Genomic DNA, 15,237 nt, shown 5'->3' with positions numbered 1-15,237 from the left:
GAAAAGGTGAAGCAGCAAGGCTAGAAGTAGGACATAAAATCAGATTACAGCTTTGCTGTGTTTTAATTGCATTGTTTAATTCCAGTTTCTACTGCTCTAAGACTAGACATCAAATAGAAAGTTAAAATTATTCAAAACCAAGCTACAAGTCTCAACATCAGAGTGCCTATTATACTTATCTGTGACCTTCTTACCATTAAAACCACCATATTATTATTACTGTACATTTGCAGATTATTATTAGGCTTCTGAACTCTGCTGCAGCTTGATTTATAGAAACTGCTTAGTCACTGGCAGCAGTGCTGTGCTGGGAGCGGGAGAGATGCTTGCTGGTGTTTCAGCAGAGGCTCCTGCCAAGAAGCAGACACTGCCCTTGACAGATCATTGAGAGCTGGTGAGTGTTTCCCTCTCATGTAAAACTTCTGGAATAGCTGCAAACCTTCTTCCCTACCAAGAGCAGGGGTGAAAAAACTCAAGGCTCAATTAATGCATCCCTCCAGTTGTTTTGGGCACATTTATGTTGCCCTTTACATGAAAAGCGACCTTCTGGTTTGCTGTGCACGTTGCTGGGAGCACTGCTCTGGATTTTGGGGAGGTAGAGCTCCTGTGAAATTGGGATTTAGGCTTTGGAAGGAGCAGTAGTCTTCTGATGGGACAGAAGTAGTCAGCAATGTGGGAAGGAGCCAAGTTGGGATGGGAGGTGGGGGGGCTCAGCAGGTCCAGGCACTGGAGCACTGAAGAGCACATTCAAAATTAAATATAGGGGGAGGGTGCCTGCTGCTTCATCACATTAATGAGGATGACGGGTTCTGTGACCCCACTCAAGGAGCAAATGCTCTGAGCAGAAGTTGCAGGACAGGCCCTTACATGAAGGATGTTTTCCCTGGGTTGTACATGCAGCAGGGTATAGTAAATTCTAATAATTTACAACCCTCTGAACAAACCAAATTACAAACTTGTTTCTTTTAGTTATTTGTTGAGTAATGACTATGCTGAGCTCTTTATAAAGTGTGGACAAAATCAGAGTCCTCAGCCCAGTATGCCCTGAACAGGTAGGGAATGATGCCTTGTTCACCATTGCTTCAGTCAAATTGCATCATCCCCAGTGCTGGTGCTCCAGCAGCCCTGCAGGTCTGGCCCTCCAGAGCCCTTTGAAACCTGCAACTGAATTGAACAGAAAATAAAACAATAGATATCAAACACTTCCATTCTGATTTCTTTTGAGGAAATGTTTCAGCATCATTAATGAAGTGTGGCTGTTTGCAACATGCTGGCATCCTGGAGATTTAAATCCAATACTTCAAAGAACACACATTGGTTAAGTAGCTTAGTCTTTAGTTTTATTCATGCTGGAGTAAACCATTGCCAGATATTTTCAGGGAGCTAACAGGAGAGAAACAATGGCTCTATTTGGCAGAGTCCCGCGGATGAAAATTATCAAAGTATAAAGTCCTAAACAGCTGAAAACAGTGAAAAATAATGGATTGGTTCTTTTCTCCTGACTCAATACCTTTATTCTTTTTGACATTTATTTTTTTTATTGCCTTTGCTCCTCTAACGCATTGTGGTGACTCATGTGAAAGGTCTGTAATAATGTTTCATTGCTGTGAAGTCACCGGATAACCACTACTCCTGCTCTGGTCCTACGCAATTATGTATGTTTAGAATATAGCCAGAAATGGGCTGACATTGATAGAACAGTGTAAAATAACAGGTGGAAAGAGCATTTAAAAGCAGGTACTGAGGAGTCACACACCCAGAAAACAATGATTTATTTATCTGTTGGAAATCAGAAAGGGCATGCAATAATCTGGGTCATGTACAGAGCTATTTCATGGGATAGTTGGTGCCACAGCGGCTCACTTCTGTCTTTCTCCTGTTCAAATAATTGCACTTGCTCACAGATACAACGCTTGAGTCAGTATTTTCAGGAACTTTGCAACTCACTTAGGCCCAGAGCGTATCTGGCACTTTTTGCTCTCTCAAAGAACAAGGCTCACTTCATGTGATCCTGCAGATGTGCAGGGCTGTGTTGCAGAAGCTGAGCTGGGATGAGGCTCTGGAGAAGGGACCCACTGCTTGGTTCAGCCTTGGCTTTGGTGTTCAGGAGGGAGGTGCCACCTCCCCTGCAGTCTCTGTGCCTAATTCTGAGTGTTCCAGCTCGTTCAGATGACTGGGTGTTACTGTAAGGAGCAGAGAGCCTGTTCCCAAGGACTGGACTTAGTTTCCTCTCTTAGCAGGGACATCTGAGGGCCATATTCTAAGTAGAGACATCATGGCTTTGCCGAATAATAAACCTATTGAATTAGAGCATTTGGGGGCATGAATTCAATAAATTTGTGTTTTACTGAACATAGTGTCAGCCAAGTCCCTTCTAGCCAAAGGCCATCTCTTCTGAAGCAATCAGGGCCCTAAATGCAGGAAAATAGAAAATTTATAACAAAAAAAGGAGTGAACAGTGCTGGCTTGACAATATTGCAGTCCTGTCCCAGTCTGCATCCAGTACTCAGCTATTCTCTGCCTGCAGTCCAATAGTAAAGTCATATTTATTCTCTTGGCTCTGCTGCGTTAATGAAAAAGCCACTTAACAAAACAAATAGAAGGAAGGACATTTGCAACCAATTATGGTATTGCTGATCAGTCACATTGTGCTGGAAATTACATGCTGAAGTTCAGCCCAGGCAGCTGATCAATGACCTGGTAGCTTGGCACCAGTGCATGCTATCAACTTAATAAATCAATGTAATTCCAGTCCCCGTGCCAGCATATATATGTGTAGTCAATATGACATCAATATTATATAATAATGGTTAAAACTAATTGCCCAAACACTGTGGTCTCTTATCTACTGCGCAACCCCATCGGAGCCCAACGGTGCTCCAGCAGTCAGGGTGGAATTTGGCTGGCTGTTCCTTAAACATACCCCTGGGCATCACTTAAAATCATGGGTTTAAAGCTAATTTTTTTTTTTGAAACCACAAGGGAAGTCAGCACTCCAGCATGTCATTCAGGGTTGACCAAATTGCCAGCCAGCTCTCTGCCTCTGGGAGGACGTGGTGTGCACGCCGGGTCCTGGCACACACTGCAGGAATGGGGTTTCTCCTTGGTGGCAGATGCACATCTTGGCTGGTTCCTGCATGGCTTCCTCCTCTTAATTAGCTCTGACATTTTAGCTGTTGTAATATGGGGTTTGGCTTAGGAGTTAAGGCTGAAAACTCTGGGAGTTTTTTGCTGGAAACAAAGTTTAGTTTAAGTACAGGGAATCTGGGATGCTTCTAACTGCGTGTAAGCTTTACGGTGGGCTGGACCAGGGAAATACAGGAGCTTCTGAGCATGCTGGTGGTCACTTACTCTCACACCTGATACCACCAGTTTCAGTGCTCTCTGCTCTTGTATTTCACTCTTGTCACAGAAATCTACAAAGAACACAGAAACTACATAGTTTGTACTTACAAAAAACCTGCAATTTATATCAACTATTTAGGAACAGCTTTTTTAAGGGTACCTGGACACTGAAGACATCCTAATAGGATTTTTGTAAGTGTGTCATCCTCTCCAGCCAAGTGATACACTCAGCTCCCCACGTGTAATATTTTATACACAATATTTTACCTGGAACCACAGCAACATCCACTCTGGAACATACTCCAAGCCTCTTACTTGGCCATGGCTTCAGCTTTTCTGGGAACATACCTGGTCCTGTGTTATGTGAGACCTGCTGTTTGTCCCACATCATGACAACAGGAAAAGGGACATTTGGGCAGTACAGACCCACCTTGGTACAATAACTTTGGTTGTGTCCTCACACCTCAGCTGCATTTCTCAGATTCATCATGCGCTGGAGTCACTGGAAATATATGCGAGAGATTTCTATCTTATTCTTCTGTGCTTAATTAATTCAAGTGTTTTACTACATAAAGGATATTTTAACTGTAATCTTGATTTATTATTCATCAATGAATCATGATAGAATGGTTTGGGTTGGAAGGGACCTTAAAGCACAGTTTCAATACCCTGCCATGGGCAGGGACAACTACTAAACCAGGTTGCTCCAAGCCCCATTCAAGTTGTCCTTGAACACTTCCAGGGATGGGGCAGCCACAGCTTTTCTGGGCAACCTGTGCCAGGGCCTCACCACCCTCACAGGGAAGAACTTCTTGTAATAACCAACCTCTGACAGTTTGAAGCCATTCCCCCTTGTCCTGACACTCCAGGCCCTTATCTGATCAGTCTGATCTCCTTTCCCCGTCTGCTCTGCACCAGTGATAGTTGCAGTTCACTGCTGGTTCCCAGCTCTGCTGTACCTCTCCTTCAGGGACTGTTCTGTTATCAGCACATGTTTATATTCTGGGAGCATGCACAGGAATTGAGCCATGGCTCTGTGACGTGCTCTGCAAAAGCAGAGGGAAAAAGGCAATCTGAGTGTCTTATGTTCTGCAGGCACTAGGAACCAAGGAGATACAGCACATGCACACACACAAAATATGTGTGTATATATACATATATATGTGTGTGTGTGTGGCAACGACATTTCTTTGGTAGCATAATTTGGTTAGGCTAATGCTTAGCTGAGAGCAGAGGTAGGGAGCAAGGAAAGGAGGGAAGAAAATCCTGGTTCATGTTGCCCAGCCACAGCCGAAGCTGAGTTTGGCTGTTTTTTTGGCAGAAGTGAGATGTAAGGATAGTTTTGAAGGAGGAGAAAGGAGTGGCTGTTCAGATTTTATCGGGAAGGTTTTCCCAGGCTTAAAAGAAAGCTGGGCAGAATGTGAGTCTGTGCTTTGGGAAGGAGCTGACAGAAGGATTATAGAGCCTGGTGGGGTAAAGGTTGTGGGCTGGCTGTATGTAGGTAGGCTGTTCAGCCAGGTAAGAGGAGATGTGCAAAGGTAACAGGAATAAAGAGTAGAAGGCAAGAAGCTCGTAAATTATGTAACTGAAGGACTGGTATGGTTGTGGAGTGAATTGATGTGGCCTTGAGGGTAGCTGCTAAAATTGAAGTTTGTAATAACAGATGCAAGAAGAGGGAGGCTTGGAGGAGATTATTTAAAAAAAAAAGTTTTAGACATGATAAAAAGAGCAAATTTGAGACATAATTCCAGAGAAATCCAGTGTGCTATCACTTGGGTGAAAAGAAAATGGGGAAAAGAAGGAGGATGGCAGAAAACAACCTATTCCTGACTGATTGGGGGTGTGGGGGGTAGAAAACAGTGACTGAGCTGCTCTGTAGAGCTCTTGCAGTCTTTTTGAGTTATTTGGGTATCTCCCCAATTTATTTATTGATTAATGGATTTTTTTTTTATATCATTACTGATTCTGGTAACTTACTTGGTGTCACATAACGTTGGTGACTGTGGGTGTATCCAGCCTGGTTCTTCCTGATGGGACACCAGCTTCACACAAACTTGGTTTCTTTTGCTGTTTCCAGAAGTTCATAGCAGAAAAATATTCTGAGAAAATTTTGTCTTGTGGTGGCTTATCCTTTATAACTCTGGCCATCACTCAAATAAAGAATGGCAGTGGTCTGTGGAAAAAAAGAAAAATAATTGAAAAATAGATTCTTACTTAAATTTTTCCAAACCACCAGAGCAGTTTACCATTCCTGGGAAAAGATGCAAACAGGCAACATTTCCCTTAATGTCAGAATGCAGAATAATGCTTAGATAAATCTTTCAAAGAAGATGCATTTATATTTGTCCTGTCAAATGGAGAAGATAATCAGCTTTTTCTTTCTCTTACCCTAAATATTTACATCTAGAAACATTAAGTAGATCTGTTTTCCTTCCTTAGTTTGCTTGGTTTGGAAAAAAATGAGGGTTTTATATTGATTTTTTTGTTTTGTTTGTGTTAGAGTATAAAACCAGGATATAGAACAGTTGGAAATTGGTTGAGGGATTTATCAGTTACACTTGGAGGGCATCATATCTCAGCATGGTATGATAGGAAGAAGGTGTGAAATCCTGGATCCAGTAGCATCAGTAGCAATACTTCAGTTTTCATTACGTTTATTAGATAAGAATAGAATAATTTGTACTCCTTCAAGGTTTCTCCAAAATAAGTGACTTCTTTGTGATCCTCTTCGAATTGGAAGCTGCCCTACTCTATTTGAGTTCCCAACCACATCAGCAGCAACTGTGTTTCTATCTAGAGAAGCCTCCATCACAACTTTGTTTCAGGGTTTTCTTGGGTTTCCACCAGGAGATCCCAAACTCCTCATGCAGATGGGGTGGGACGCTGAGGAGCAGTGCTGCTCCTGATCTCTGGCAGGTGACACAGACCACGCCTGAGTTCATGTGACCTTGCTGAGGAGGGAGTGCTTGAGGGATCTCCTCCTGAGAGCTCTGCCTGAGGGAGCTGTGCAGCCAGGAGCTCTCCTGAGGTGTGCAGGAGTCTCTGTACCTGCCCCCATGTGCTGTGACAGACATTTCCTCTCAACAAATGGCTGGAGGGGGAGTGATAGTGAAGGTGAAGTGATGCAGTCTCAGGCTCTGGTCCCCACCAAAAGATGCAGCTCCCGGGGCTCCAGTGTGACCAGTGAACCTGCAGATCTGCAGGAACACTGTCTGCTGAGAAACATGGTCCCAAAGGAATCCTGTGGCTGTCCCTGGTCTCAGGTGGCACGCACAGATGGGCATCTCTAGCAGCCTCAATTCCAGCTCCTGGCTCTGCTATCCCAGTGACAGCAGCTCATTTGCATGAGGAGCCACTGGGTGAGTAATACCTGCCTCTGCAGACGGCAAACCCTGCAAGCATTTTGTGGTAAACCTGCTGCTGCTCTGGGCAGGGAGGATGCACTTTACTCCGAAAGCAGAGGATGAAAGATTCTGTGGCAACGGCTGCGCTTTGAAAGGGCTGAGCCCAATCCTCTGCACAAGCAACTGTTTATTATCAGAATCACTGATCTCCAGAGCACTTAATGCCCCTGCCTGCACGGAAGGCAGCCAGTGCACACTGCGGCCTCACAGCCTTTTGCTGAGCATCTCAGTCTTACTTCAGCAATATTGCTGTTAATTGCAATAAAATAGTGGATTTAAGGGATTCACCTGGTTCAGTCACTTGTCCAGGTAGGCTCAGGGTTGTACTCAGTGAAAGTAACAACCTGAAATGGCTGTAATGGCCAATTCCTAAGCTACAGGTGTGCAGCGAGGCAGACCTGTGCCTGTCAACACAGAACTGTCTAAGAATTAACCAGATTTGCACCTTCCCTATCTGTCTGTAGATAAGAGCGTTACCTCAGAGCCAGGCAGTGGATATTGCTGATAGACTGAACCTGGGTGCTGGGTAACTCCTGACTTTGACCTTGGCCACTTATATCACTGGAGCAAAATTCTGCATGCTTCTGTTTGCTTACATGGAGATAAGAATACTGGTCTCTGGATTAAAAGTGTCATTAAGGAGGCACATTATGATTATAATTATTATTTTACAAGATGAACAGTGTGCAGAACCTGGCAGTGCTGCTGCTGAGCTTCTTCAAGGAGTGTGTGTGCCTTTGCAAAAGGATGGAAGAAACTGTACAGGAGGATTTTCTCATACATAAGCTGAGGAAAAGGATTATCTGTGAAACAGCCAACAGTTTTTATTTACTGTGAAAATCTGAGTCTCACTCCCAATTTCCCATCAAGATAAAATGCAGGCATTTGGTTAAAATGGTAACTTAATGCTCCAGAGGTTTAATTACCACCACTCTATAATCAAAATCAACACAGAGTGCAAGCTGTAGCTCCCAACTCCAACAAGAAATGCAGCTTCCCACAAAGCAGTCAATAAAAAGAAGATATATAGCATGTGCTAGGATTTTGTGGTCCTTCCCACAGCTGAACTCACAAATCTGCTATTGCTAATGGTTTTCTTTCAAACCTCAGGTTCTCCTTTAGCTTTTACCAAACTCCCGAGCTCCTTATTTCTACATTTTAACTTTCTCTGTGTATAATATCTATATACACAGTACTGAATTAAGGGAGTTTACAGTGCTGGAAGCTAAATTTCAACATTTTTTCCTATACCAACAGAAAGCACTGAACTAGTCTCAATAGTGGTGATGATTGAAACTTTATAAGGGCCTTGTTTGCAAAAAGTGTCATGAAAGCAGGTACGTCTTCTGGGCTGGGGCTGGTGTGATCCCTGGCATGGAGCTCCACAGATCAAATGATCCATCCTCCTCCATTGCAGTTCCTTCTGTTTTTCTTTAAGGACCCTAGGACTTCTGGATCATTGGATCAGCTTGGGTCTTGCTTAGGACAGTTTTCCCTCTGCAAGTTAAGATTTCTTTTCTCCAGTGCCTTCTCCCAGTACATTTTCTGAATGAAGTTGTTGTGCTGTGCCAGCTGATGATCCCTGTGAAAACTGCACATGCTCTGTATTTTGTCTGTTCCCTTGCACGTTGGGTTTTTTGTGAGCAAAGCCTTTACCTGTCCTGCAGCCATACCCCTGCCAGGCACCAGGGCAGCTGTAGCCAAGCAAAGGTGTCCAGCACTGGTACTGTTAATAATGCAGTCCTCTGCCCTCTGCCAGGGGCTGAGCCCCGAATTTATACCCTGGGATGCTCCCACATGCTGCAGTAGCAAACACAGAGGTTGCTCTCCAAAAAAACTTCGCTATGGTTTCTGCCCTCTAAGCAACAGTTAATTTTCCTCCTCCTCATCATCAGCCTCCCATAAAAGCAGCATATTTTGTAACCTGCCTCTACTGACTTGTGGAAATAAGAGATACCCTATTAGCAATCCTTGTCCAAACAGTGTTGGACTGGTTAGTGCCAGCACTTTCCATCCAGCACTAGTATTTGTTTTTCCGTGCTCTTAATCTTAGAAATTGAATTGAGTCTGATAAAAGTGACTTCCTGAATATTGCATAACAGTTTACGTCTGTCAGGAGGGAAGACAAACAGACCTGACCTTGAACTCAGAAAGTTTCCTCCCAGCAGGTAAAAGCTTCCAAAAGTCTGAGCAGGGGCTCCCTGTCTCCTCACTGTCCTGGGACAGCAATGAGGCTTCCCTGGCAGCCATTCTCTCCACAAAAAAAGCTCTGGAAAATGCTTTGGATCCTCCTCTGAGACCTGAGAATCCCCCGGAAAGAGCTGCAGCAGGAAGGCAGCTTCATGTTCTTGCTCTGAAAAGGAGGCAGAGGAGAAATCCTGTCCATATCTGGCAGGGTTTAGCCTCCAGGGATTAATTAAAGGCTTTTTCAGTTTTTCTTTCAAACCTCACAACATTCATCCCTGCCTCACTGAATAGGGAAAAGGGAGAGGCCTTTTCTCTGGTGAAGCACCAGCCTGTTTCAATTTTCAGTTTCACATTGCAGTAATATGCTTTTCCTAAGGGACAACCACAGGAAGGGCAAACTTTGGCTTCTCACCATTGGAGCATTACGTCATTAAAACAAGCTGGAAATCTGAGCAGCGGGCAAAACAAATTCCCTAAACTTAAAATTCTCCCTTTCCTTGGTGCTTCTGTCCCCTCTTCCCTGCCCACAGACAAGGCAGGTGGAGGTGTTGGCAGAGCCAGCTTGGGATGGGGACCCGTGAACCATGAGTGGGTGATGATGCTGCAGGAGCAGGGAGGTGTCCCACATCTTCTGAGCTGCTGGCACTGCTGGGACTGGGACTATCGGAGCTCTGGGGCAGCAAAATCCTTTCATCTACAACTCAGGCTTTTGGTGATGGCTGCAATGGGGGGAGAAGGCTCTCAAGAGTCCCTGTGAAACATTTGGGGTCTTTTGCACAGCTTTCCCACTACCAGAGAAGTGCAGGGCTTGGGACACTCTGGTTTTTGGGCAGCATCCTGAGGAAGCAACACAGCTCCCAGCTCAGCCCACCTCGAGTGTGTGGTGCCCTGCAGAGCCCCCGCCTGTGCCCGGGCTGCAGTGTTTGTTTTCTGACCCCATTACCTATTCCAGTTTGAATTTCAGCTGCTTAGGCTTGATTATTTTAAACCCCTCTATCTGATTATCAGCAGCCCAGCCAGGCCAGATATGAAGCTTCCGGGGGGATCCCCAGCAGTGTTGCAGAAGGATAATTTGCCACTCATTCATGCTTCTGAGGGGGTTGGTCAGCTGAGAGGGCAGGGGGAAGAATTACAGGAATATTCCAAACGGGAAGGCAGCTCCCCATGCACCCCCTGTTCCACAACCTCACAAATCTCAAACTTTGCTCAGAATGGAGTACCTTGCTGCCGTGGGCATGGGGGGAAACGTGTCCTGGCAGGCGCCCAGCACCCCCAGGAGATCTCAGTGACGAGCACCACGGCACAGACTAACCCACGCTGGCACTGCAGGATGCTTCTGGAAGCAGAGCAGCCCAGGGACACACTGGCATGGCAGGGTGCAGCAGATTGGTACCCAAACCAGGCATCCCCGTGCAGCCTTTCCAGAGCTGCCTTGCTCTTGCTTTTCGGTTTCTGTTGTTGTCCTAGAGCTGTTTTCCTCCGCCTCCCCCCAGCAGGATGAAGAAGCCTCCAGCTGGCCTAGGAGGCTTATCAGCTCTGTCTGGCTGGGTGTTAACAGTTTATTTGCATAAGTACCTGTCCCCGTCATATGCTGCTTGCCTTTGTGACTCACTGTAGTTGTTTATTTTTCCTCCAGCAGCCAGGCTTGCGGCTGCTGCTCCCTGAGGTATGCCAGGGCAGATGCCACCACCCCAGGGTACTGCGGGATGCCTGGCACGCTTGGGCCAGGAGCTCACCCTCGCTGGCTCACCCGCTCCTCCTGCCCTTCGGGACCAGCTTGGAAATTAAACGTGTAACTGGTCGAGTCCTGTTTTCTCCTGGCTGTCAAGATAAAATTAAACTGAACCCCCCCAATTTCACACCTCGGCAGCTGTCCCTGGCTGGGGAGAGCAAGGCTTCCCCTGGGACCACAGCCCCAGCTCCTGTTGCAGGGAAGGGTGATGGGTGGCTGCCTCCTCCCTGCTGATAGTGTTCATAGAATGCCCTGAGTTGGAAGAGACCCATACTTCATCGAGTCCAACTCCTGCACAGGACAACCCCAGAAATCCTACCATGTACCTGAGGGTGTTGTCCAAATGCTCCTTGAGCTCTGTCAGGCTTGGTGCTGTGACCTCCTCCCTGGGGAGCCTGTTCCAGTGCCCAACCACCCTCTGGGTGAAGAACCTTTTCCTGGTATCTTTATTTTAAGGAGCTGAGAACCTTAAAGCATTTTCTGAACCCAGGTCTCAGCTCCAAAGGCAGAGGCAGTGTAACCTGCCAGACCAACTCTTCGGGCTGTGCTAAAGCAAGCACTTACAGCTCTGCCCCAAGTGTTGGTCGTGACCGCGGAGTCACCTCCTCAGCTAGGAGCAAGTGATCTTGTTTCTGCTCATTAGCTCTGAAAGGTTTTTCCATCCATAATAAGAAAGTCATTAATGTTAAACTTCCACTGCCAGGTAGGATTGATTTGAAGATTATAACCATTGTAAGGGGGTATGCATTGCATATACAATGTGTTAAAGTCCTGGCATGCAAGAATTGTTGTTTCAATGGTTGCCTGTCATCTGTGGAGCTCACCAAAGCTCATCCATGGAGCTCAGACAGATGTGGGGCTGCTCAGCAGTCTGGAACGGCTAGTGAAGAGTGGCTACTTTCAAAGGGAAAAGGTAAATTCAAATCAGTAGCTGGTACATCCTCCACAGAAGGGCTGTAACCCTACCCCAGGAGACGACAGAATGGGTGATCTAACATGTCTCCATGCTCTTGTTGCTGTGACATTTTACTAATATGGTGCACAGCCTAGAGGTCCTCAGTGCTCACAGACAGGAAATGCTCAGTGTGGGATCTCCTCCGCAAGGAGCTACCAGGATTGACGTATTTTCTCCTGAATGTGGCCCAGAAACCTGGGTGCTGTTGTGTGGTGTGTCCTGCTGACGTGTCGGTGAATCAGCTATCCATCCATCCAGCCACTTCTTGTATGTAAAAGTTATTTTAGACACATATTTTTTGTGTTCATGTACCAGTTGAGCCATGCCAGGTGTGTTGCTCCTCTGACTGGGAGATGGGATGGATGGATGGATGGATGGATGGATGGATGAACTTGGTGTGTCCATGTCAGCCCCCCTATGCTTAAAACCAACCCTGTAAGCAAACCCTCATAATTTTATTTATGACTTTCAGATGAGATAATGGTTTTCCACTTTGAAAAGAAAGCTCACTACTTCAACATTTATTTTCTATAAATGCCTTGGCATTTATATTGCAACAGGAGACTATTCAGTGACATTATCTGATAAATATCGTGTTATACAGCTGCAATTTACAATGCATATATTTTTAACGGTGCTTCTAAGCTAAATTAAATGCTTCTAAAATATGGTACTTAAGGAAAACAAATGTCTGTTCTAGCAATTTTGTTTTTCAGGGTACACTATTTTTTGAAAACCAGATACCATCTTCATCCTGTCAGGCAGTAAATTATGCACTTGCACTTTCATAAACTCTCCCCTTGGGAACTTAGTCAATGAAATGGAAATGTCTTTTTCACACCCTCCAACTCCAGAGAAATACAGGGAAATAGCCAGCTTGGTTATAAACTGAATGTCTAGAGGGAATCCATATAAAATGTGGATTAATGCAGTCCTGATGCATGTATTGTTTAGCATATGTACCCTTCACTCAAATGGTGCATTGAATTGTGACTGGGATCATTAATGTCTCTCATTTTTTTTTGAACTGGGAGAATAATTGCATGTTCTGTGGTGGGATTTGCAGGTAGGAAGACACGCGATTGCACTGGACTGTGAACCTCCCTCCCAAGCCAGGACACCTGCAGGAGGAGGAAAGCTCTGCTGGCCTGCTCAGGGAGTACAACACGATGGCATTTACACCTCGGTGGATCTTTCCTAGGTTGTGGGGTGGGAATGGGCAGGACAAGGGCTTGCAATGGCATGTCCTGCCTGTGGGATAGCCTTTCACGAGGGAGAGCAGACCTACTGAGGCAGCTGAACCCAAGCTGATGTTCTTTGTAGGTCCCCTCCAACTGAATTATTCTAAATCTACTTCTGTTTTCACCACCCATCACCCAGAACCAGAGTTTTGCCTGTAGCAGTCAAATGTCTTCACATGAAGTCCTACGTGGTCCAAGGAGCTGCATTATCCCCTCACCACATCGCGTGTGGGAAGTGTGAAAAGGCAGCAAAAAGGCAGCAAAGGAAAGAAAGCCAGGAAGGGAGTTGCAGTGGTCTGCTGAGATGCCCAAGGATCCCCCTGACGCAGGAGGAGCTACAGCAGCTCTCCTGTCACAGGAAGCTGTTCACCTGACCACTGATGGTCCTCATTTTCCCCAATCTACCCTTAAAAGCCCTCTAAAAGCCCCAGCTCTTCCAGTCTGGGGAATGCATGAAATTAATACTAGATGCATTAAGCAATAGCAGCAAACTTATAGAAAACAGGAGAATCAACAGCAACAACAACGAAAAAGGAATCTTGAAATTTGGCAGAAAAAATGCAGTGCAAACCCCACAAGAACATATCTTTGCACAAAGCCACTTACGGATGCATTCCTTAAAGGCAATCCCTTCAGACAGAGTGAGGCTGCCATTTCTTTGAAAGATATTAAAGCAGCTGTTGCTAGAACATAGAGAATTACTGAGCTATCTGTCAAGGGATGGACATTTGTAGGGCTATATCTACTTTTTTTTTTAATTTATAGTTTATTTTGATACCAGTTTTCCAGCTACTGAAGGTAATTGAGACAGCAAACAAAATCTCACTATCGACTGATCTGCCAAATCAAATTTTTTCTCCTGTAAGTATAGTGTTTTTCCTTAGCTTCAGAGAGGAAAAGAATTATGCGGAATGAATAAGAAAGAAAAGGGATTAGTTTATATAATGACCATAGCAGCCATCTCTCCCTTGATCTGTCGTAGTTCATTCTCGAAGATGGGAATGATTATTATTGTAATTTAGAACAGAGCTTGTTCATTTTCCTTCTGCGGCATCTGCTTACTACTCTCCAAATTAATACATATTTTAATAAAAACTAAATATCTTGACTATAGCTGGGATATTGGATGATCCCAGCTGGAATATGGATGGAGCAAGATTTTTATCACCTTTTGTTCCCCTCGTGGAATGACTGTGCACTGCCCTCGTCCTTGAAAGGAATTAAAGTAGCCATGAGGTTATTTTGATGACTTCTGGCTACCAGAGGCCTCAAAAGAAGGCATCTAAGGCAGTAAAATAGCAGCTATGTGTCTCCTGTGCTGTTTTCAAGCAGTGTGATGTTTCTGAGGGATCTCCAGGAGCTCTCTGTCACTGGAGCAGCTCCCTGCTCCATGGTGGTCCTCCCACACCCAGCACCAGGGCTGGATGGGTGTTGCAGTAGGAATGGGCTAAGGGAGCTGAGCTTCCCTCGTGTTTTTTTCACTAGCTAATGTCAGAAAATAGAATGTTTCTATCTGCCTTCAAAATGACAGTGGATTTTTGCTCTCTTTGGGGACTACTTGCACTCCCATGGACCTGTCCCATCCGTCTGATGCTCCTGTACTATGGTAATCAAATTTGATGCCAACGCGGCAACTGGGCTTTCCTCCTTCTCTCTTTTCTGCACTGAGATTTTCACTGGTCTCAACTCTTACTGAGAGGTTTTTTTAAACCAAAGAGTTGAAGATGAACTATTTCATATGCTTGTTCTCCTGAAGTTGCTTTAACACTTTTGTAGCTCTAAGGTGAGCCAATTCACCCCTAAAATCCAGGTATTCACACCTAATCACTCCAGCACAATGCTCCCCCAAGGTGGGAAAGCAGCCTTGAGGTGACAGCTCTGCAGCATTTTGGGGAACTCAGGATTAGTAATGGGATTTAACTCTGCAGAACTCATACAAAACTCACAGAGACTGTCCTTCACTTCAAAACATCTGTTAATTCTACTTGAGTGCTCATCATCGAAAGACTGCCTATATTTTTCCTTTCAGGTTTGCGAAAATAAGCACTGGTGAATGAAGATGAAAGAGAAATGTTGCTGGTTTCTTCCCTGGAGATCGTATTTCTTACTTGTTGCATAACTGCTTATTTTAGCATCAATCAGCCAAGCCTTTGTTGTGCAGACAATTCTGTCCTTTTAAAGGATTTGTGCAGTATTGTTTCTTCCAAAATGCTTTTTTTTTGTTTTTATTATTAGATTTATTTCCTCTCTTAGCAAATGCCAACTGACAACAGCCTGTCAAAGCTCTTCGTAAGTGTTACATAAATGTCATACTATGTAAACTGAGTGTTGTATGTAACATATACATGACCTTTCTGGAGAACCATCCATCAA

General features: G+C 44.9%; 1 long non-coding RNA gene across 1 annotated transcript; it reads left to right on the top strand.

Moving 5' to 3' along the window:
* Nucleotides 1–309: 309 nt before the first annotated feature.
* On the top strand, nucleotides 310–15,237 carry LOC116451690. Its single transcript, XR_004243301.1, has 2 exons — nucleotides 310–394; nucleotides 12,690–15,237. It is a non-coding gene; the product is annotated as an uncharacterized LOC116451690 (long non-coding RNA).

Source organism: Corvus moneduloides, chromosome 15, assembly GCF_009650955.1.
Source record: "Corvus moneduloides isolate bCorMon1 chromosome 15, bCorMon1.pri, whole genome shotgun sequence".
Lineage (NCBI taxonomy): Eukaryota > Metazoa > Chordata > Aves > Passeriformes > Corvidae > Corvus > Corvus moneduloides.
The sequence above is the reverse complement of the archived record's forward strand: the minus strand, read 5'-3'. Positions and strand labels throughout refer to the sequence as shown.